The following is a 22024-nucleotide window of genomic DNA, read 5'->3' on the forward strand; positions in this document are numbered from 1 at the left end:
ATGATAAGTCCAACATGGCAGCCCTCAGCAGCAGAACTCCATGTGACAGTGGCGTGGAACAGGGGTGGGGCAGGGACCATAGCCCTCCCACTTTTTGAAAGTGGACAGGCCTGTCCCATCCACTTTTCCCCACAGCAGCCCCAGCCCCCCGGCCAGGCCAGCAGCTGGTGTGGGCCATGCAAACCCTCCACCTGCCTGCAATGAAGAGGGGCTGAGAGCAGCCCATGTCCTTGCCCAGCCCAGGGCAGGTGGAGGTGGAAGGTCTGCGACTTCATGCCAGCTCCCCACAGCTGCCTGCGCAGCTCTTCCCAACCTGCCTCTGGCCTGGGAGGGGGACCTCAGAGCCACAGCCCGGCCTTGGGACGAGCCGCGCAGGCAGCTGTGGGGAGCCTGGGTCCCTCCGCCTGCCCTGAGTTGGGGCCCAGGGCCAGGGGCTGCTCTTGGTAGACCCCTCCCACTGCAGGCAGGTGGAGGGGCTGCATCGCAGCTCTCCACAGCTGGCTGCAAGTCTCTTATCATGGCTGGATGGTGGCTCCGAGGCCCCTCCCACGGCCAGAGCCAGGTCGGGGAGAGCCATGTGGGCAGCTGTGGGGATCCTGGGTCCCTCCACCTGCCTTGGGCAGGGTTCTGCTTTTGGCCCCACCCCAGCTTCTGGCTTGGCCAGGGGCGGGACCTCTGGGGAAGAGGCAGGGCCTCAGGGGGGGGAAGAGGAGAACGGGGCCTCCTGGGTGGGGGCACCTGCCCCGCCCCCTTTTGGGAAGGCTCTGACGCCCTTGCTATGCAATGGCCAGTGTTGCAGTGCAAATCACATCACTCCACAGCAATAATTAGGGCTGGTGCACTGACACTTGCAGTTCACTGTTGCACTCGGCTCCAATCAGGAAGCTCAGACAGCCATCTTGTCAGCTCTCCTACACAAAACAGGGCTGTCACACCAATGAGAAGCCCCAGAGTGTTGCACGAAGTGGTGGTAGTGGTGGTAGCAGCAGGTGGTGCCCTTCCTCCAAGTTGGCGTTGAATCATAGAATATCAGGGCTGGAAGAGACCCCAGGAGGTCATCTAGTCCAACCCCCTGCTCAAAGCAGGACCAATCCCCAATTTTTGAACTAATGCTGCAATGTGTCAGGTTAACAACAGTGAGTCAGGTTTATGTGCAGGTATCTGTGTCTTCTGACGGGGACTGTGATGGGTCATGTGCCCCACACTACCCCATAGGGGGTTAATAGAGCCCTAGGGAGTCTGCGCAGGAGGCAGCCAATTAGAGAGGGGCTGCAAGAAGCAGCCAATCGGGGCTGGGCTGGCCCATATAAGAAGGGCTGCAGAGCTAGCTGCTTCAGTCACTCCCTGTAGTGGGAAAAGTGGTTGCCTTGCAGGAGCTAGCCCTTTGACAGAGCAGTGCTGGGCAGGATCAGGGGAGTGAGAGTGAGCTGACTGCTGGCATACTGAGGCCCTGAGACATGGGCGGAGAAGGTGCTGGGGCTGCCGGGAAGTGGCCCAGGGAAGTAGACTAAGGGGTTGGAGGGGGAATGCAGCATGTGGCTGCCATCTACAGGGTCCTGGGGTCAGGACCTGGAATAGTGAGTGGGTGCAGGTCCCCCTGGCCCCAACTCACCACTGGGGAAGTGGCTGGACAGTGGACTGCCATTCCCACAGAAGTGGGGAAAGGGCTAGCTTTAGGTTTTTTCTGCTCCAAGCTCTGAGAGCACAACTGCCCAAGCAAAAAAAAAAAAAAGTCCAGAATGCCACCCCTGGAATTATTCTGCCCCAGGTATGTGCTTGCTTTGCTGGTGCCTAGAGCTGGTCCTGAGTGGGGAGCACAGAGCACAGCACAGCCGGAGGGCTGCATCATGAAGAGGATGCTGTAGTCCTGGGACATCCAGCAGAGGGCGTCACAGTGGTGAGTCACACCTGTCACATGGACACAAAACTAAAGCACGTCTATTGTTTGTGAGTTGTCTTCCCCCCCACTCCTTTTCTGGGCTTCTGTCACTTTGATATATTTACATGAATATAGCTGAAAGGGTTTTGATACTGGAAACCCATAGTCTCCAATTTCAGGCCACGTCTACACTACAGACCTATATCGGTATAACTACGTTGCTCAGGGGTATGAAAAATCCACACCATGAGCGATGTAGTTATACCAATCTAACTCCCCCATGTAGACAGAGCTATGCCGACAGGATGGCTTCTCCCATCGACATAGCTACTGCCTCTTGGGGAGGTGGATGAACTATGCTAACAAGAGAAAATTTCCCCTTGGTTTAATAGCCTCTTCACTTAAGCACTTCAGCTTCTAAGGCTATGTCTACACTACGAAATTACTTCAAATTTATAGAAGTTGGTTTTGTAGAAAGCGTTTTTACACAGTCAATTGTGTGTGTCCCCATAAAAATGCTCTAAGTGCATTTAGTTGGCATTTAGTTGGCAGAGTGTGTCCGCAGTACCATGGCAACAGTCGACTTCAGGAGCGTTGCACTGTGGGTAGCTATCCCACAGTTCCTGCAGCCCATTTGAGTCCATTTGAATTCTGGGTAGAAATCCCAACGCCTGATGGGGCAAAAACATTGTCGCGGATTGTCATAAATATAAAGGGAAGGGTAAACCCCTTTAAAATCCCTCCTGGCCAGAGGAAAAATCCTCTCACCTGTAAAGGGTTAAGAGCTAAAGGTAACCTTGCTGGCACCTGACCAAAATGACCAATGAGGAGACAAGATACTTTCAAAAGCTGGGAGGAGGGAGAGAAACAAAGGGTCTGTGTCTCTCTGTCGGTATGCTGCTTTGCTGGGGATAGAACAGGAATGGAGTCTTAGAACTTTTAGTAAGTCATCTAGCTAGGTATGTGTTAGATTATGATTTCTTTAAATGGCTGAGAAAAGAATTGTGCTGAATAGAATGACTATTTCTGTCTGTGTGTCTTTTTTGTAACTTAAGGTTTTGCCTAGAGGGATTCTCTGTGTTTTGAATCTAATTACCATGTAAGGTACCTACCATCCTGATTTTACAGGGATTTTACAGGGGTGATTCCTTTACTCCTATTTACTTCTATTTCTATTAAGTCTTCTTGTAAGAAAACTGAATGCTTTTTCATTGTTCTCAGATCCAAGTATTTGGGTCTGTGGTCACCTATGCAAATAGGTTTGGTAAAAATCCTCACCATTCCCAGGAAGTGGGGTGCAAGGGTTGGGAGGATTTTGGGGGGAAAGACGTGTCCAAACTACATTTCCCAGTAAATCCAGTTAGAGTTTGGTGGTGGCAGTGGTTATTCCGAGGACAAAAGATAAAATTAATTTGTACCTTGGGGAAGTTTTAACCTAAGCTGGTAAAAGTAAGCTTACGAGGTTTTCATGCAGGTCCCCACATCTGTACCCTAGAGTTCAGAGTGGGGGAGGAACATTGACACGGGTGGTTCTGGATACATATAGTCAGGCACCCCCTTCCCTCCCTCCCTCCGTGAAAGCAATGGCAGACAAGCATTTTGTGCCTTTTTTCCTGGGTTACCTGTGCAGACGCCATACCACAGCAAGCATGGAGCCCGCTCAGCTCACTGTATGTCTCATGCATGCTGGCAGACACAGTACTGCACTGCTACACAGCAGCAGCTCATTGCCTTTTGGCAGCAGACAGTGCAGTATGACTGGTAGCCATCGTCGCCGTACTCCAAGGTGCTCTTTTAGCCGACCTCAGTGAGGTCGGTCAGGGGCCTGGGCAAACATGGGAGTGATTCAGCCAGGTCATTTCCCTTTTAAGTTTAGTCTCATGGCAATTCAGTCCTGCCGGCAGTCCTACTGCACCGTCTTATAATGAGCAGCCAGGAGACTATGATGGCCAGCAATCATACTGCACCATCTTCTGCCAGCAAGATGTATAAAGATAGATGAAGTGGATCAAAACAAGAAATAGACCATATTTGTTTTGTATTTATTTTTCTCCTCCCTCCCACTGTAAAATCAACGACCTGCTAAACCCAGGGTTTTGAGTTCTATCCTTGAGGGGGGCCATTCTGTTTCTCCTTGATGCAAAGCCACCCCCTTTGTTGATTTTAATTCCTTGTAAGCCAACCCTGTAAGCCATGTTGTCAGTTGCCCCTCCCTCAGTCAGCAACGGCAGACAATTGTTTCATGCCTTTTTTTTCAGCGCAGATGCCATAGCACCGGGACATGGAGCCCACTCAGATCACCGCGGCAATTATGAGCACTATAAACACTGCGCACATTATCCAGCAGGATATGCAGAACCATAACCTGCAAGAAAAGCAAAACCAGGCGAGGAGGAGGCGACTGCAGCGCGGTGACAAGAGTGATGGGCACATGGACATAGAATTCTCACAAAGTACGGGCCCCTGCAATGTGCACAACATGGTGTCAACTGGGCAGGTTCATGGCATGGAACGCCAATTCTGGACCCAGGAAACAAGCACAGAGTGCTGGGACTGCATAGTGTTGCAGGTCTGGGACAATTCCCAGTGGCTACAAAACTTTTGCATGCATAAGGGCACTTTCATGGAATTTTGTGATTTGCTTTCCCCTGCCATGAAGCACAAGAATACTAAGATGAGAGCAGCCCTCACAGTTCACAAGCAAGTGGCGATAGCCCTCTGGAAGCTTGCAACGCCAGACAGCTAGCGGTCAGTTGGGAATCAATTTGGAGTGGGCAAATCTACTGTGGGGGCTGCTGTGATGTAAGTAGCCAATGCTATCACTGAGCTGCTGATATGAAGGGCTGTTTAAAAATAGCCAGAGCGGCGGCGAACCAGCTGAGCGGCACACAGCAGGAGTTTGCCTGGGAGTTTGCCTGGAGTGAGCCCAGTGAGGCTTACATCTTGCCAACTTCTCTGAGGAAGCTCATAGTAGGAAGGTGATATGGAAGGGGGGGGGGGGGGGTTCAGCTGTTGTGACCTGCACTGGATGTGCCATGTTTGTCTTTCTTCTACAGGACAGAAGCGACTTTGTCTGTACAAAGTGCAAGCTGGTCTCCATATTGGAAGAGAAGATTGAAGGTCTGGAGCAACAGATAACGACCCTGCGTTGCATACAAGAAACAAAGGATTTTCTGGACAAAAGTCAGGATATGCTTCTACGGGCACAAAGCTCTAAAGATTTAGAGCAGGTTGCACAGCGGAGCCAAGAGGCCAGTGAAGAAGCTTGGCAACATGTGACCTCCAGAAGAAGAAGGGGGAATGTCCGGGTTCCAGCAACGCGGACACAGGTAACTAACCGCTTTCATGTTCTCTCCACAGGTACCATTGCGGAGAGTGGACCAGATGATATGTCTGGGGGGAGAAAGCAGAAGGAGACTCCGCTGGTTGGAAGGCATGAGATGCACTGTCCTGAGATGGGGGGGTTCCACGACCACCACTCCCAAGAGAAGGAGGCAGGTGGTGGTGGTCGGGGACTCTCTCCTCCGGGGGACTGAGTCATTTATCTGCCGCGCTGACCGGGAGAAGTCTGCTGCTTGCCGGGGGCTAAGATTTGCGATGTGACAGAGAGACTGCCGAGACTCATCAAGCCCTTGGATTGCTACCCCTTCCTGCTTCTCCACGTGGGCACCAATGATACTGCCAAGAATGACCTTGAGTGGATCACTGCGGACTACATGGCTCTGGGAAGGATAAAGGAGTTTGAGGCGCAAGTGGTGTTCTCGTCCATCCTCCCCATGTAAGGAAAAGGCCTGGGTAGGGACCGTCGAATCGTGGAAGTCAACGAATGGCTACGCAGGTGGTGTCGGAGAGAAGGCTTTGGATTCTTTGACCATGGGATGGTGTTCCATGAAGGAGGAGTGCTGGGCAGAGATGGGCTCCACCTTACAAAGAGAGGGAAGAGCATCTTTGCGAGCAAGCTGGCTAACCTAGTGAGGAGGGCTTTAAACTAGGTTCACCAGGGGAAGGAGACCAAAGCCCTGAGGTAAGTAGGAAAGCAGGATACCGGGAGGAAGCACAGGCAGGAATGTCTGTGAGGGGAGTACTCCTGCCTCATATTGAGAATGAGGGGCGATCAGCAGGTTCTCGAGTGCTTATATACGAAGGCACAAAGCCTTGGAAACAAGCAGGGAGAACTGGAGGTCCTGGTGATGTCAAGGAATTATGATGTGATTGGAATAACAGAGACTTGGTGGGATAACTCACATGACTGGAGTACTGTCGTGGATGGTTATAAACTGTTCAGGAAGGACAGGCAGGGCAGAAAAGGTCGGGGAGTAGCACTGTATGTAAGGGAGCAGTATGACTGCTCAGAGCTCCGGTACGAAACTGCAGAAAAACCTGAGTGTCTCTGGATTAAGTTTAGAAGTGTGAGCAACAAGAGTGATGTAGTGGTGGGAGTCTGCTATAGACCACCGGACCAGGTGGATGAGGCTTTCTTCCGGCAGCTCGCAGAAGCTATTAGATCGCACGCTCTGGTTCTCATGGGTGACTTTAATTTTCCTGATATCCACTGGGAGAGCAATACAGCGGTGCATAGACAATCCAGGAAGTTTTCGGAAAGCGTAGGGGACAATTTCCTGGTGCAAGTGCTAGAGGAGCCAACTAGGGGAGGAGCTTTTCTTGACCTGCTGCTCACAAACCGGGAAGCAAAAGTGGATGGGAATCTGGGAGGCAGTGACCATGAGTTGGTTGAGTTCAGGATCCTGACACAGGGAAGAAAGGTAAGCAGCAGGATATGGACCCTGGACTTCAGGAAAGCAGACTTCGACTCCCTCAGGGAATGGATGGGTAGGATCCCCTGGGGGACTAACATGAAGAGGAAAGGAGTCCAGGAGAGCTGGCTGTATTTCAAGGAATCCCTGTTGAGGTTACAGGGACAAACCATCCCGATGTGTCGAAAGAATAGTAAATATGGCAGGCGACCAGCTTGGCTTAACGGTGAAATCCTAGCAGATCTTAAACATAATAAAAAAAACACCTTACAAGAAGTGGAAGTTTGGACATATGACCAGGGAAGAGTATAAAAATATTGCTCGGGCATGTAGGAATGAAATCAGGAGGGCCAAATAGCATCTGGAGCTGCAGCTAGCGAGAGATGTCAAGAGTAACAAGAAGGGTTTCTTCAGGTATGTTAGCAACAAGAAGAAAGCCAAGGAAAGTGTGGGCCCCTTAATGAATGAGGGAGGCAACCTAGTGACAGAGGATGTGGAAAAAGCTAATGTCCTCAATGCTTTTTTTGCCTCTGTCTTCACTAACAAGGTCAGCTCCCAGACTGCTGCATCACAACATGGGGAATAGATGGCCAGCCCTCTGTGGAGAAAGAGGTGGTTAGGGACTATTTAGAAAAGCTGGACGTGCACAAGTCCATGGGGCTGGACTCGTTGCATCCAAGAGTGCTAAAGGAATTGGCGGCTGTGATTGCAGAGCCATTGGCCATTATCTTTGAAAACTCGTGGCGAACGGGAACGGGGGAAGTCCCGGATGACTGGAAAAAGGCTAATGTAGTGCCAATCTTTTAAAAAAGGGAAGAAGGAGGATCCTGGGAACTACAGGCCAGTCAGCCTCACCTCAGTCCCTGGAAAAATCATGGAGCAGGTCCTCAAAGAATCAATCCTGAAGCACTTGCATGAGAGGAAAGTGATCAGGAACAGCCAGCATGGATTCACCAAGGGAAGGTCATGCCTGACTAATCTAATCTCCTTCTATGATGAGATTACTGGTTCTGTGGATGAAGGGAAAGCAGTGGATGTATTGTTTCTTGACTTTAGCAAAGCTTTTGACACGGTCTCCCACAGTATTCTTGTCAGCAAGTTAAAGAAGTATGGGCTGGATGAATGCACTATAAGGTGGGTAGAAAGTTGGCTAGATTGTCAGGCTCAACGGGTAGTGATCAATGGCTCCATGTCTAGTTGGCAGCTGGTGTCAAGTAGAGTGCCCCAGGGGTCGGTCCCAGGGCCGGTTTTGTTCAATATCTTCATAAATGATCTGGAGGATGGTGTGGATTGCACTCTCAGCAAATTTGCGGATGATACTAAACTGGGAGGAGTGGTAGATACTGGAGGGCAGGGATAGGATACAGAGGGACCTAGACAAATTGGAGGATTGGGCCAAAAGAAATCTGATGAGGTTCAATAAGGATAAGTGCAGGGTCCTGCACTTAGGACCGAAGAACGCAATGCACAGCTACAGACTAGGAACCGAATGGCTAGGAAGCAGTTCTGTGGAAAAGGACCTAGGGGTGACGGACAAGAAGCTGGATATGAGTCAGCAGTGTGCCCTTGTTGCCAAGAAGGCCAATGGCATTTTGGGATGTATAAGTAGGGGCATAGCGAGCAGATCGAGGGCCGTGATCATTCCCCTCTGCTCAACATTGAGGCCTCATCTGGAGTACTGTGTCCAGTTTTGGGCCCCACCCTACAAGAAGGATGTGGAGAAATTTGGAGAGAGTCCAGCGAAGGGCAACAAAAATGATTAGGGGTCTGGAACACATGACTTATGAGGAGAGGCTGAGGGAACTGGGATTGTTTAGTCTGCAGAAGAGAAGAATGAGGGGGGATTTGATAGCTGCTTTCAACTACCTGAGAGGTGGTTCCAGAGAGGATGGTTCTAGACTATTCTCAGTGGTGGAAGAGGACAGGACAAGGAGTAATGGTCTCAAGTTGCAGTGGGGGAGGTTTAGGTTGGATATTAGGAAACTTTTTCACTAGGAGGGTGGTGAAACACTGGAATGCTTTACCTAGGGAGGTGGTAGAATCTCCTTCCTTAGAAGTTTTTAAGGTCAGGCTTGACAAAGCCCTGGCTGGGATCATTTAATTGGGGATTGGCCCTGCTTTGAGCAGGGGGTTGGACTAGATGACCTCCTGAGGTCCCTTCCAACCCTGATATTCTATGATTCTAAGGGTAGTGACTCTGGGAAATGTGCAGGTCATAGTAGATGGCTTTGCTGCAATGGGATTACCTAACTGTGGTGGGGCGATAGATGGAACCCATATCCCTGTCTTGGCACCGGAGCACCAAGGCAGCGAGTACATAAACCGAAAGGGGGTACTTTTCAATGGTACTGCAAGCACTGGTGGATCACAAGGGACGTTTCACCAACATCAATGTGGGATGGCTGGGAAAGGTACATGACACTCGCATCTTCAGGAACTCTGGTCTGTAGAAACAGCTGCAGCAAGAGACTTACTTTCCAGACCAGAAAATAACCGTTGGGGATGCTGAAATGCCTATAGCTACCCTTGGATGCAGCCTACCCCTTAATGCCATGGCTCATGAAGCCATACACAGGCACCCTGGACAGTAGTCAAGAGCTCTTCAACTATAGGCTGAGCAAGTGCAGAATAGTGGTAGAATTTGCACTTGGATGTTTAAAAGTGTGCTGGCGCAGTTTACTGACTCAGTTAGACCTTAGCAAAACCAATATTCCCATTGTTATTACTGCTTGCTGTGCGCTCCACAATAATCTGTGAGAGTAAGGGGGAGACATTTATGGCAGGGTGAGAGGTTGAGGCAAATAGCGTGGCCGCTGATTATGCCCAGCCAGACACCAGGGCAGTTAAAGTACAGGAGGCGCGGTGCGCATCAGAGAAGCTTTGAAAACCAGTTTCAGGAATGGCTATGGTGTGACAGTTCTGTTTGGTTCTCCTTCATGGAAACCTCCACTGGTTTCACTCTACTTTCCTATAAGCTATGCACCCTCCTCTCTCCCCCTCGATCACAGCTTGCAGAGGCAATTAAGTCATTGTTGCTTCACGTTCATGCATTCTTTATTTATTCATCACACAAATATGGGTAACTGCCAAGGTAGCCTGGGAGGGGTAGTGGAGGAGGGAAGGACATGGCCACACAGCACTTTAAAACTTATTGAATGCCAGCCTTCTGTTGCTTGGACAATCCTCTGGGGTGGAGTGGCTGGGTGGCCAGAGGATCCCCCCACCGTGTTCTTGGGCATCTGGGTGAGGAGGCTATGGAACTTGGGGAGGAGGGTGGTTGGTTACACAGGGGCTATAGCGGCAGTCTGTGCTCCTGCTGCCTTTCCTGCAGCTCAACCACATGCTGGAGCATATGAGTTTGATCCTCCAGCAGCCTGAGCATTGACTCCTGCCTTCTTTCAGCAAGCTGACGCCACCTACCATCTTCAGCCTGCCACCTCTCCTCACGGTCATATTGTGTTTTCCTGCGACTCTGAGATTGTCTGCCTCCACGTATTTTGCTATGCTCTGTCAGTGTGGGAGGACAGCATGAGGTCAGAACATTTCATCACGAGTGTGGTTTTTTCGCCTTCTAATCTTCGCTAGCCTCTGGGAAGGAGAAACATATGCAGCTGGTGGAGGAAAAAAAGGGAGAGTGGTAGCTAAGAAGACCCATTTTATAGAACAATGGGTACACTCTTTCATGGTAAACCTTGCTGTTAACATTACATAGCACATGTGCTTTCATTACAAGGTCACATTTTGCCTCTTATTGAGGGTATGCCGGTTTGGTGTGAGATCACTCAGCAAGGGCCAGGCAGCAGAATTTGGCTTGCAGGCAGCCATGGTAAGCCACAGTCTTTTGGCTTCTTTAACCTTCTTAACATGTGGGAATAGCTGCAAACAGCAGCGCCCCCATTTCACATACGAAGTACTGTTGGGTTGGCCATTTAAAAGGAGGGGCTGCGGTTTCCAGGTTCATGTGCAGCAGAAACCCAACTAACCCCCCCCCCCGCAATTCTCTGGGATGTTTGCTTCACCCCTCCCCCCACCGCGTGGCTAACAGCGGGGAAGATTTCTGTTCAGCCACAGACAAACAGCCACCTCTGAATGTCCACTTAATAAAATTCCCCTATTTCAACCAGGTGACCATGAATGATATCACACTCCTGAGGATAACACAGAGAGATAAAGAACGGATGTTGCTTGAATGCCAGCAGACACCAGGACCACACATTGCCATGCTTTCTTATGCAATGATTCCAGACTACGTGCTGCTGGCCTGCTGTGGTAAAGTGTCCTACCATGGAGGACGGAATAAGGCTGCCCTCCCCAGAAACCTTTTGCAAAGGCTTTGAGAGTATATCTAGGAAAGTTTCATGGGGATGTGCCTGGAGGATTTCCGTTCCATCCCCATACACATTAACAGACTTTTCCAGTAGCTGTACTGGCCCCGAATGCCAGGACAAATTAATCATTAAACGCACTTGCTTTTAAACCATGTACAGTATTTACAAAGGTACACTCACCAGAGGTCCCTTCTCTGCCTTCAAGGGCCGGGAGCCTGCCTTGGGTTGGTTTGGGGGGTACTGGGTCCAGGTCCAGGGTGATAAACAGATACTGGCTGCCGGGGAAACTGGATTCTCCGCTTCCTTGCTGTAAGCTATCATCTTCCTCGCCCCCAAAACCCGCTTTCGAGTTGCCTCCCACTCCTTGGACAGAGTCAAAGCACAGGGTTGGTGTAGTGGTGGCTGCACTCCCTAGAGTGGCATGCAGCTCATCATAGAAGCGGCATGTCTGAGGCTCTGAACTGGAGTGGCCATTTGGTAGGGTTGCCTGAGCTCCTTAAGTTTCACACGGCACTGCTGCGGGTCCCTGTTATTGCCTCTGTCCTTCATGCCCTTGGAAATTTTTTCAAATATTTTGGCATTTCATCTTTTCGAACGGAGTTCTGCCAGCATGGACTCGTCTCCCCACACAGCGATCAGATCCTCTACCTCCCGTTCGGTCCATGCTGGAACTCTTTGGCAATTCTGGGACTACATGGTCTCCTGTGATGATGAGCTCTGCATGGTGACCTATGCAGGTGAGCTCACCACGCTGGCCAAACAGGAAATGAGATTCAAAAGTTCACGGGGCTTTTCCTGTCTACCTGGCCAGTGCATCTGAGTTGAGAGCACTGACCAAAGCGGTCACAACTGAGCACTCTGGGATAACTACCGGAGGCCAATACCATCGAATTGGATCCACGGTACCCTAAATTCAACCCGGCAAGGCCGATTTCAGCGCTAATCCCCTCGTCGGGGGTAGAATAAAGAAATCTATTTTAAGAGCCTTTAAGTCGAAAAAAAGGGCTTCATTGTGTGGAGGGGTGCAGGGTTAAAACGAGATAACGCTGCTAAATTCAAACTCAACTCATAGTGTAGACCAGGCCTAAGAAGTTCTCCGAAAGTGACAAGAATGTCTTTTTGGTTATGCCCATTAGGCTTGTTAGGAAACAATAATCTAGAGGGGAAGGGAAACGAGTGAAGTCATTACCGGTTGGGGAGAGGAGTGTAGCTTGTGGGTGGATTCAACAAGCATTGGATTTTGTGAGAGGAGTCACAGATTGTTAGGAGGGCTCAGTCAACTAGCATCTAGACAGTTCTGGAAGATGATCAGGGCATCTGGGAATGTGAGTTTTACATTAAACCAGTTCGCTTACCTTTCTTTGTTTGTTTTTTTTTCCTCAGTCTTCAGTGTTGAATTCACTAGACTGCAGTTTCTCAGCCTTAACTGTAGTACATGTGAAAGCTGCTGCTCAATACAGCAAATGGATTAGCATTTAGTTATTACCAAACATCAGCGTCTGAATGTATCTAATTCAGCGTGCCTAAAATTGATGGGAAACGAGTGACTAAGTGGCCTGAAATAATGAACACCAAATTCTTCTAATGTAAAAGTTCATAAGTGTAAGATAGAAAAGATTCATACTCATGAAATCTGCCAGAAATATTTCTTTGGATTCTTCAAAATCAAAGGCATCATTGAACAAAACTTTGTCTACCAAAGTAGAAGAACAAAACTATGATGAATATGAAGATTCTGCAAATAAGACTTTTTCAGTGCCCTCATTCTCATCAAAGAACAGCTGGAATGATCATTTAAATCCCTGTTCCAGGCTGTATCAAAGCTCTCAACTTCATTAAAGAACAGTCTCTTTTTGCCTTTAAAACCACCCAAAATCAAGGATCAATCTGTAATTATGTTGTAGAACCACACAAAGAGGCAAAAATAAAAACAACTATTTAAAAAAGTTATGATACAAAATACAAGAGTCCAGACAAGACAAAAAATCATGAATCCTGGCTGGTTCCATGCTCTTTTTTAGCATTTAAAATAGAAGATCCAGATTTGATCTGTGTTTGTGAAGAAGTTCAATGAGTCAAAAGGTAGAAAACTGAGGACCTAAAAATCTCAGAAGAGTGAACAGCTGAATTTGGAATTGTGTCAATTTTTAAAAGACCTGCATTCCTGTCCAGCTAGGTCAGCATCAAACAAGTTTTTAGCACAGTCAGACTGATTTAGTTAAAACTTTAATTAGATGCTAAAAAAGCAAGTAACTTGGAAAGAGTGTATTTAATGTCTAAGGAAACAGTACAGAACAATGGAAGATTGCAGTAACTATGCCTACAATGTGAATCACAAGAATATGGGTTTTACATTTCATTTAATAAAACCCTCAGGCCAGGTTTCAGGTTTTTCACTAGGTTTCTGATCTGGCAAAAATCACAACAAACCCAGAGGGATCCTTTCTCTTTTGATTCCCAGGATCCACTGCGGTATTGCCAACCACTCACAAGTCATGAGTCAGGGCCTGCAACAACCATGAGACTGACTTAAAAATCACAAGATGTGTTTTTAAATAATACATTACAGGGTTTTTTTTTTAAGTTTGCCTTCTGATATTTAAACCTTCAAGGTTCATGTTTTCAAGCTTTTCTCTGCAACCACTTACATTGTTTTAAAAATAAAAGCTGGAGAATCTCCATGATTCCAGGAGCGGAGACTGAAAGAGGAAAAACATCACCAGATATCCCAAGAGTTGGCAACACTGGAGAGGTCTCATTCCCTACAAACACCAGAGAGCCGCAAACCCTTCACTCTGACTTTACAAGAAATGCAGTGAGGGGAAGTCACCGAGTTACCCTCTGGTGGGAGATATTTCCACATAAATAGGCCCAGGGGACCTCTTTCAATTTTTAAATGTCTTACTCATTTTGCTGCTAATACCCAAGTTTATTAAAACAATTATTTTTTTAAAAATCTAATTTCTTGCCACTGATGCCGCTTGTTTGTTCTTTGCATTTTGCTCAGCTTGGGAAAGTGAAAGCATGCTGGTCAATTTCATTCTGCTTTTAGCCAATTTTCATAGTGAGGGAAGCCCAGCTGCGTTTGGCTTCACTCACTGCAGCAAAAGGTATTAATGTAAAAAAGTGATCATATTTTAATTAGCATTAAAATATAAAATTATCACTATTATTAAGTTCTAGAATGAATAAGACCTAGATAGTCCAGGTCCTTTATCACTCCATGATCTACTGTTTATATTCAGCAATAAAGGATATTTATATGCACCAAAAAAGCGCTCACGTTTTCTGAACCAGGAAGATAATTCTACAAGGCGCTAAGCACCCAAATCTCTCGCTCTTTGCACCTTGCAGGATATTTGCCTAATCCTAGTGGTGGTATAGTGATAGGCACATTAGAAATACACAGAGACAGATGGATAGATTCCATAGATTCCCAAAGAAAGAAAACTGGGAAACGAAATTTACAGCAAAAGGAGATTCGGCGCAAAGACTTGCTGAAGCTGATAATGACATGACAAGAATTTATTGGATGGAGAGAACAAGAGTCCCTGGCTCTGTAACTGACTCTAAGCAATTCCATACCCTCTAAACAACCCCTCCCCATAGTGAACCCTCCTGTGGGGATTGCTGAATGCCATGTATAAGTCCACAGCATGGACTAAATGAAGAAAACAAACTGTAAACAGCTCTGCCTTCCAAAAACAACAGGGAAGCAATGCAGCCCCCAGTGTTTGGATTCTCTTTTCCCATCATGCTGAGATAATCCACAGCTCCAGGCGTCAAGCTTGGCAGAGCTTACAGCACTTTCCCTAAGTATCAGGCAGGCGCTTCACATGCAGAAAGTGAAACAGCAAGAGATCTTACCTAGAGCGGCTCTACTGAAAGAGTTGCTTAGCGGAGGGGTTCTCAACTGCTTCTTTCTGAGCCCCCCACCCCACCCCAACATGCTATAAAAACTCCATGGCCCACCTGTAACACAACAATTGTTTTCCTCCATATAAAATCTACGGCTGGCATTAAGGAGTAGGAAGCAGGGAAATTGCCTGCGGGCCCACGCCACAAGGGGCGTCACAAAGTTAAGTTGTTCACGCTTCAGCCCCAGGTGCTGGAGCTCAGGGCCCCAGGCTGCAGTCCTGTATGGCGGGACTTCAGCTTTCTGCCCTGGGCCCTTGTGAGTCTAACGCCAGCCAGACCCCCTGAAACCAGTTCACAGACCAGGGGCCTGTTTTACTGCAGCATTCAGGCCAGGGGCTTGGGATCACTGTTGTTGCAGAGCAGAGGTGGGCAAACCTTTTGGCCCAAGGGCCACATATGGGTATGGAAATTGTATGGAGGACCATGAATGCTCATGGAATTGGGGGTTGGGGTGAGTGAGGGCTCTGGCTGGGGGTACGGGCTCTGGGGTGGGGCCAGAAATGAGAAGTTCAGGGTGTGGGAAGCTGCTCTGAGCTGGGGCAGGAGGCGGTTGAAGGTTCTGGCTGGGGGTATGGGATCTAGGGTGGGGCTGAGGGGTTGGAGGTGCAGGAGGGTGCTCCAGGTTGGGACCAAGTGGTTCGGAGAGCGGGAGAGGGATCAGGGCTGGGGCGCAGGAGCGAGGCAGGGATACAGGCTCCAGGTGGCGCTTACCTCAAGCAGCTCCCAGAAGCAGCGTCATGTCCCCACTCCAGCCCCTACATGGAGGTGCAGCCAGGCGGCTCGGTGTGCTGCCCCTGCTGCTCCCATTGGCCATGGTTCCCTGCCAATGGGAGCTGTGGGAGTGGCGCTTGGAGCGAAGGCAGTGTGTGGAGCCCCCTGGCTGCCCCTACACATAGGAGCCAGAGGGGGGACATGCCGCTGCTTCCGGGAGCTGCATGGAGCCACAGCACGTACGTAGTGGGGCAAGCCCCAGACCCCGCTCCCCAGTCAGCGGGAGCTTGAGGGCCGGATTAAAATGGCTGAAGGGCCGGATGTGGCCCCTGGGCCATAGTTTGCCCACCCCTGCTGCAGAGGCTGGACCCTAAATGGCTGAGGGCAGGGAGAACTGCATATTATTCAACTGAAAACAAGCTGGACAATTAAGAAGCAGCCCTGACCCAACTTTGCTTGAAAGGCTGCAGGCCATGACACCAGATCTCGTGACCTCAGGGCGGGCTATAGCCATCTCCACCAAGATGTCACTGTTTTCAGCTGAATCACCTGTGCAGTGGGGAAGGGAATCGTGATCACTGCCCCCAAACCCAGGTTAATACCACTTGAGCTATGTTGGGGCTTATTGGCTTTTTTCAGGCCTCAATCAATACAGATACCAAGAGCAAACTAACCTACTAAGATTACTGCACCGCCAAGATCGAATGTGATTGTTCAAATGTTGTCACTGTGCGGGAGGGCACGTGACCTCCCTAGGTGACTTCTCCCCGCCCTGCTCCCAGTCCAGGGGCCCTGCGGTCTCCAGGGGGCGGCCTGCTTCTGCCGCAGCCAGGTGCTCTCCCGGTCAACCGCTGCGCTGCACCGGGCAGGGTCCCAGGTACCATGGCTGGAAGAGGCTCCGGTCCTGCCCCTTCCTCTCCCTGCTGAAGGGGCACTTGACCCTTCATGCCCCTCCCACGAGTCGCCTCTCGTCATGACCCATCACACCGCTGCCGGGCACGTTGCTGAAACACAATGTTGTGATTAAAGGTTACGTCGTGCCAGTGCAATGCCATGAGGCTGGGAAACTTACCATCATGACGGATTCATCTGACCTCCAAACCCTGACTTCAGCGCACAGAACAGAGAACAAGAATACATGCATGCACACACTCATGCATACCCTATCCCCATCAAGCGGAGGGCATAAGGGTGCACAAACATCAGTACGTTACCCAGCATGGATGCAGAGGAACTCTGGGAGGAGGAAACAACCCCCTCCCCCACGGAGACAGTCTTACATTTTAATGGAATAATGAAATGAAATACAGACCTTTTATTATTTTAAAAAGAAAATCTGTAGCCTCTGTTTAGCCACAAACAGCAACAGAGCAAACCACAACACTACCACCCACCAATGTGTCTCCATCAGACCTCTCGGTACCAGCACACGTCAGTCCCTGTGCCTGTAAGTCCTTATCTTCTTCGCTGAGAATGCCTACCAGCGGTCCAGCTGTGATGGCGGTTTTGGGGACACTTATCCACTGGGAACTGGACTGAAACTCCCTCCCCCCAGACTCATTTCAGAGAGATCACCAAACACCCCTGAAATGATCATCACTTTTCAACCCCGCTAGCCCAGCCTGGATCCCAAGCAATCCCCTAGAGTGAAGGATGAGCTACTCTAGCACCAGCCCCCTGAGCCTGCGAAGCTTTTGAAATATTTAACTACAGTTTCTACATCCTGCCACCTGCTCCCCACTGCCCAATAGAGGAGCCACTCCCTGCTGCTTTGTGCTTCCCTACTCCAATATCAGATAAGCATCACTGAGGACAATGAATATTTCAGCAGATTCAGACTCTGGACCAGGCATCTCTCTTCTCCATTCTCATGAATATTTAAACTTCTCCATAGACAAACCCCTGAATGCTCTACTCATGAGAGTCAAAGCTACTGAGGGCAGCCACCTGTGCTCTATTGTCTTGCAGGACAAAGACATGTCATGATGTTGTATCATGACAGTCTGACATTTGCACTTATCCACTATAGCACTAAATCAGCGTGCTGTGGACCATTCTCCTCACACTGGGATGTAATATCAGGGGCATACTGGCATATACTCATCATGCCTCAATAAATCTAGGTTTGATATCCCTGGACAACCATTTTTCCTCTTTTACCTTCCAAGACATTTGAGGTTCCCTGTGATGTCCTTTCCCACTGTTTCGAGATTTCATCTGCATTGGCCCAGGGACAGGACTTGCTTGGCTGTTGAATGGTTGCTCATCTCTGTGCCACTGGGCACAGCTCTCAATTACTGCTTCTTCATCCTTTGTCCAATGCCCAGGTATATGGTGATGGGCCATGCAAGGACAAGTCAGAGTGTCATACATTCATAAAGTTTAAGGCCAGAAGGGATCATCTAGTCTGACCTCCTGCATATCACAGGCTGCCAATGCTAACGAGCGTTTAAAGTGCAGGTCTACTCAAAAAAGCGATTCTAAAATGGCACTGTGGGGCTCTGCTTTATAGTCTCTCAGTGATTTCCATACCAAATATGCTCAGTCTGCAAGTGAAATGAGGGGTTTCTAAATATGAGCTCCGCCAACTGACCCTGGGATCTGAGGGTCATGCTGGGCTCTTTCCTTGTCACCTCCATCAGCAGCAGTAAAGATTCTGCAGGATCACTTACGCCTCCCCTGTGACACCTATTGCCATTGCCTTCAACGAGTTTGCACAGGTGTCACCAGAGCATGGTAAACAATTATGCAATGATGCACAAGGAAGGATAGCCTACAGCTCCCCCCCCCCCTTAGCTATGCTGTTTCTGTAGGGCTCACAGGAGTAAAAGGCAGTAAAACCTGATTATTTATTTGATTTATAAAACAACAATAGGCATCTAGCTCACACTGCAGGTGCAGGGGGACAATTAATTAAAAATACAATGTAATTAATCACAAAAGTCAGCAGCTATATGCTCAAGAGGACGAGCTGTGGAGAAAGAAAGGGTTGTTTTTAGATAAGTCACTTTTCAGAGCCGAACAGTGCTCTAAGGATGCTCTAGCCAGGCTTAAAGGTAGAGCTACTGTTTTCATGAGATCCCTCACAATAGCACCCTAGCATTCCAAACATACTCAAATCTCCTTAATTACTCCTGGAGCTGATCAAAGCAGAACTGCTACAAAAATCAGATGGCACAAATTTCAGGATGGTTGATAACCCTAGGAAGTGTAACATCTCTTTTCAGGGCAGGGCAGCTGTGGAATTTAGCTAATAGTTGTGTTGCTGATGCAGGAGGCAGAATGGAGTCCAGCTTGTTCCACCATAGTTATGTTGGCCTAATAGGAGTAAACATTTTTTTGTGACAGTAAAGTCAAGTACATAGATCTGAGAGTCAGAAGGGGTGATAATGCTCAACTAATCTGACCTCCAGCATAATGCAAACCATAGAACTTCCCCCAGTGATTCTCGCATCAAATTCGTATCTTCTTGTTGCATTAGAACATAAGCACCCAGGCTCAAGTCCAGATCCTCAAAGGCATTTAAGCACCTAAGAACCTCTGAGGATCTGGGGCTAACTGTATAGTGCCGGGGTATGTATGAAAGATACATACAAAATGCAGTTATACAGTATGTATAAGGTGATGGAGGAGAAACACAAAGGTTGCAAGAAATGCCAGCTGTAATACAATACTTACAGCTCCTAACAGACAGCTGAGTTACCTGGGATCTAATTTCCTACGGGCAACATATTCAGTGGCAGGCAACTCCTCAGCCCCTTTTAGTCTGCAAACTATCTGCAATGGAAAATTCAGACCTAAGCAAAGGCACCTAGAAAAAAAATTAAACTGCATTCTCTGAAATATGCAAAGGGTCAAGTGGTCTGAGGTGCTAAGCTCCCTTCAACTCCACTTGACTTCTCTGGGAGTTAAGATGCTCAGCCTCTTTCAGGCTTGGGTGCCAAGTGCTTTGCAGTGTTCCCATTACTTAGAAGTAGAACAATAATGATGGTTCAACACTGAAAGGCACATCAGCTTCTCTCTCTCCCTTCCCCCATGCTGACTGATTGTACGCAGCTTTATCAGTAGGTTTGCTCACATCCCATCCCATCCCCTCTCACCACCCCAACCCAAAAATAAAATACACAATCAAACAGGCTTGCTGAGGACATATGGCCTTCTGTGAAACAAGTAGTTGAACAGATCCATAATTTGGCATCTTGCTACCAGATCTTCTTGCAAGAAGTCCCTGCATTTACCAAGCGCCAGTAGGATCCCATTACAAACAGGATCTTTCCAGAGGATTGTTTTTAATTTTTAAAAATCATTCAGTGAGGCACTCAGCTGTGTCACCACAAAATGCCAAACAACAAAGCAAAAATGCTTTTAATGCACTGCCTTTTAGAGAGCGGAGGTGTTTCTAGGATGCTGTCAACAGGACTATAAAATAATCATCATTTACATTTTTCCAGAAAAATTATCTGTAGCAAGAAATTTGCAAATTGTGGTTACATCTGCCTGTCACTTCAAAAAGTGCCAGTCAGGCCCCAAATGCAGGTTCAGTAATTTATTTAGGAGATATTTCTATCATCATGCAAACTTCTACCTACAGTATTTGCAACCCAAACATTACTGCCCTGTGCTAATGCAGGAGAGTCAAGAAAGCACTGCTAATTCCTCTGTGAAAATGTATGGAGCACTGCAATAGTCATCAAAAGAATTAGACCAAAAGTATAAAAGTATAACTGGGTTAAAAAAAGAATAAGAGGACAGGTCCATCAATGGCTATTAACCAAGATGTTCAGGGATGTATCCCCATGCCCTAAATCTCTGACGGTCAGAAACTGAGTATGGACAACAAGGCATGGATCATCACTCCATAATTGTCCTGTTCTGTTCTCTGAAGCACCTGGCACTAGCCACTATCAGAAAACAGAATACTGAGCTAGATGGGCCATTGGTCTGACCCAGTACAGCCATTCTTATGTTCTTAGAACGGGTAAGTGCAACAAACTGAATGAAACACAAGAAGTAAACAGAGCATTAATGTAGAAAAGCAAGTCAGATTTTAACTCTCTTTCTATTTTAATAAACTACTACCTGAAGTTAATTCCCTGTGCTGTTAGTAACACTGGGAGGACATTTAGGTCCCAATCCTGTCCTGTAACTGGTTCCACATAGAGTCTAGACAGATCCCTGTGCCTGCATAGAGCTAGATGCAGGATCGCAGCCTTATTTTTACCACTCTTTTAAATCTTTTAACCCAGATAAACTGGTGAGCTGAACTTTCCATGAACTCTGCAAAAATTGTCAACCCTCCGTCATCTCCATCTGAGCAGCCAGTGTGTTTTTCAATTAAAATACACCCCCCCACACACACACACATACATTAAAAAGAACAGTTTCGGTGCTTCTTGTTTAAAATTGTGTTTGCCCAGCTAGAGAAAGCCTGTACAATTCTTTATCCTCCACCCAGGGCGAGGTGCAGGGAGTTTCCAAACAGTCCACCACCACCGCTGTAGGGGGAAAAAAAAAAAACCAAGTATGTAGAGCCGCAGCAGAGTTTATCTGCCCCCCGCCCCGGGAGAAGGGTCCGAGGCAGGGGGCGCCTCCCAAACGGAGGGGAACCTGAAACAGCCAATTCTCGTTGCAGGGGGGTGGGGGGTTAAGAGGAGCTAGAAACTCTCAGACTCACGCATCAGAGCAGGTGCTCTCCTCGGCCAGGTGCGGGGAGGGGGCCCGTCGCTCCTGCCCCGCGGGGGGCTGCAGAGCCCGCTCTGTGCGCGTGGAGGCGGGCACATACATGGGGGGCTGCCTGGGGAGAGTCACGACGTCGGCGACCGGGGAGGTGGGTGCCCCGGGGGCCGGGCATTGTGGAGGGGAGTAGAAAAGACGCCGCTGCCGGGCCGGGCCGGCTCGCCCCGCGCCTCCAGGCTCCCGGGGCACCGGGAAGGGCAGCGGTAAAGGCACGCGGGAGGCGCGCAGCCGGCTCCTCAGCCCGGCAACCCAGGGGAGGTGCCGGGCCGCGGGGAAGGGGAGGAGGGGCCGTCCCGCCCCGCCTGCCCCAGCGCAGCCCCCGCCCCAGGCCGTGGAGCTCCTCCTCGGAGGGGATCCGGCCCGCCGAGTTTCAAGCGACCCCGTTCGTCCTTAAGGATCCCACAGCCCTGGAGAGAGAGGCAGACACACGCTGGGAGCGCCTCACCTGGCCTCGGGGTGGGACTGTGCAACGAGGGTGACGAGGCAGCAAATGCGAAAAGTTGGGCCGGGGGTGGGGGGTAATAGGAGCCTAGAGAAGAAAAAGACCCAAAAGTGGGGACTGTCCCTATAAAATCGGGACATCTGGTCACCCTGTGGTTCACACACCAGGCCAGGGAAGCCAATGAGAACACTGAGCCCAGCTGACACTGCAGGGGAACCCAAGAGGCCCTGTGACTAGACTTTGGCCAGGCCAGTGG

General features: G+C 49.0%; 1 protein-coding gene across 7 annotated transcripts in view; it reads right to left on the reverse strand.

Annotated features, from left to right (window-relative positions):
• The window catches only part of GPR156 (G protein-coupled receptor 156), a 66879-nt gene extending 45103 nt beyond the window's left edge, over positions 1 to 21776 (reverse strand). For all 7 annotated transcript variants that reach the window (XM_073309475.1, XM_073309485.1, XM_073309502.1 and 4 more), the window contains exon 1: positions 21265 to 21776. The gene's annotated coding sequence lies outside the window, so the exon portion shown is untranslated. The remainder of the gene's footprint in view (positions 1 to 21264) is intronic.
• Positions 21777 to 22024: the final 248 nt, after the last annotated feature.

This window comes from Lepidochelys kempii, chromosome 1 (assembly GCF_965140265.1).
Source record: "Lepidochelys kempii isolate rLepKem1 chromosome 1, rLepKem1.hap2, whole genome shotgun sequence".
Classification (NCBI taxonomy): Eukaryota; Metazoa; Chordata; order Testudines; family Cheloniidae; genus Lepidochelys; species Lepidochelys kempii.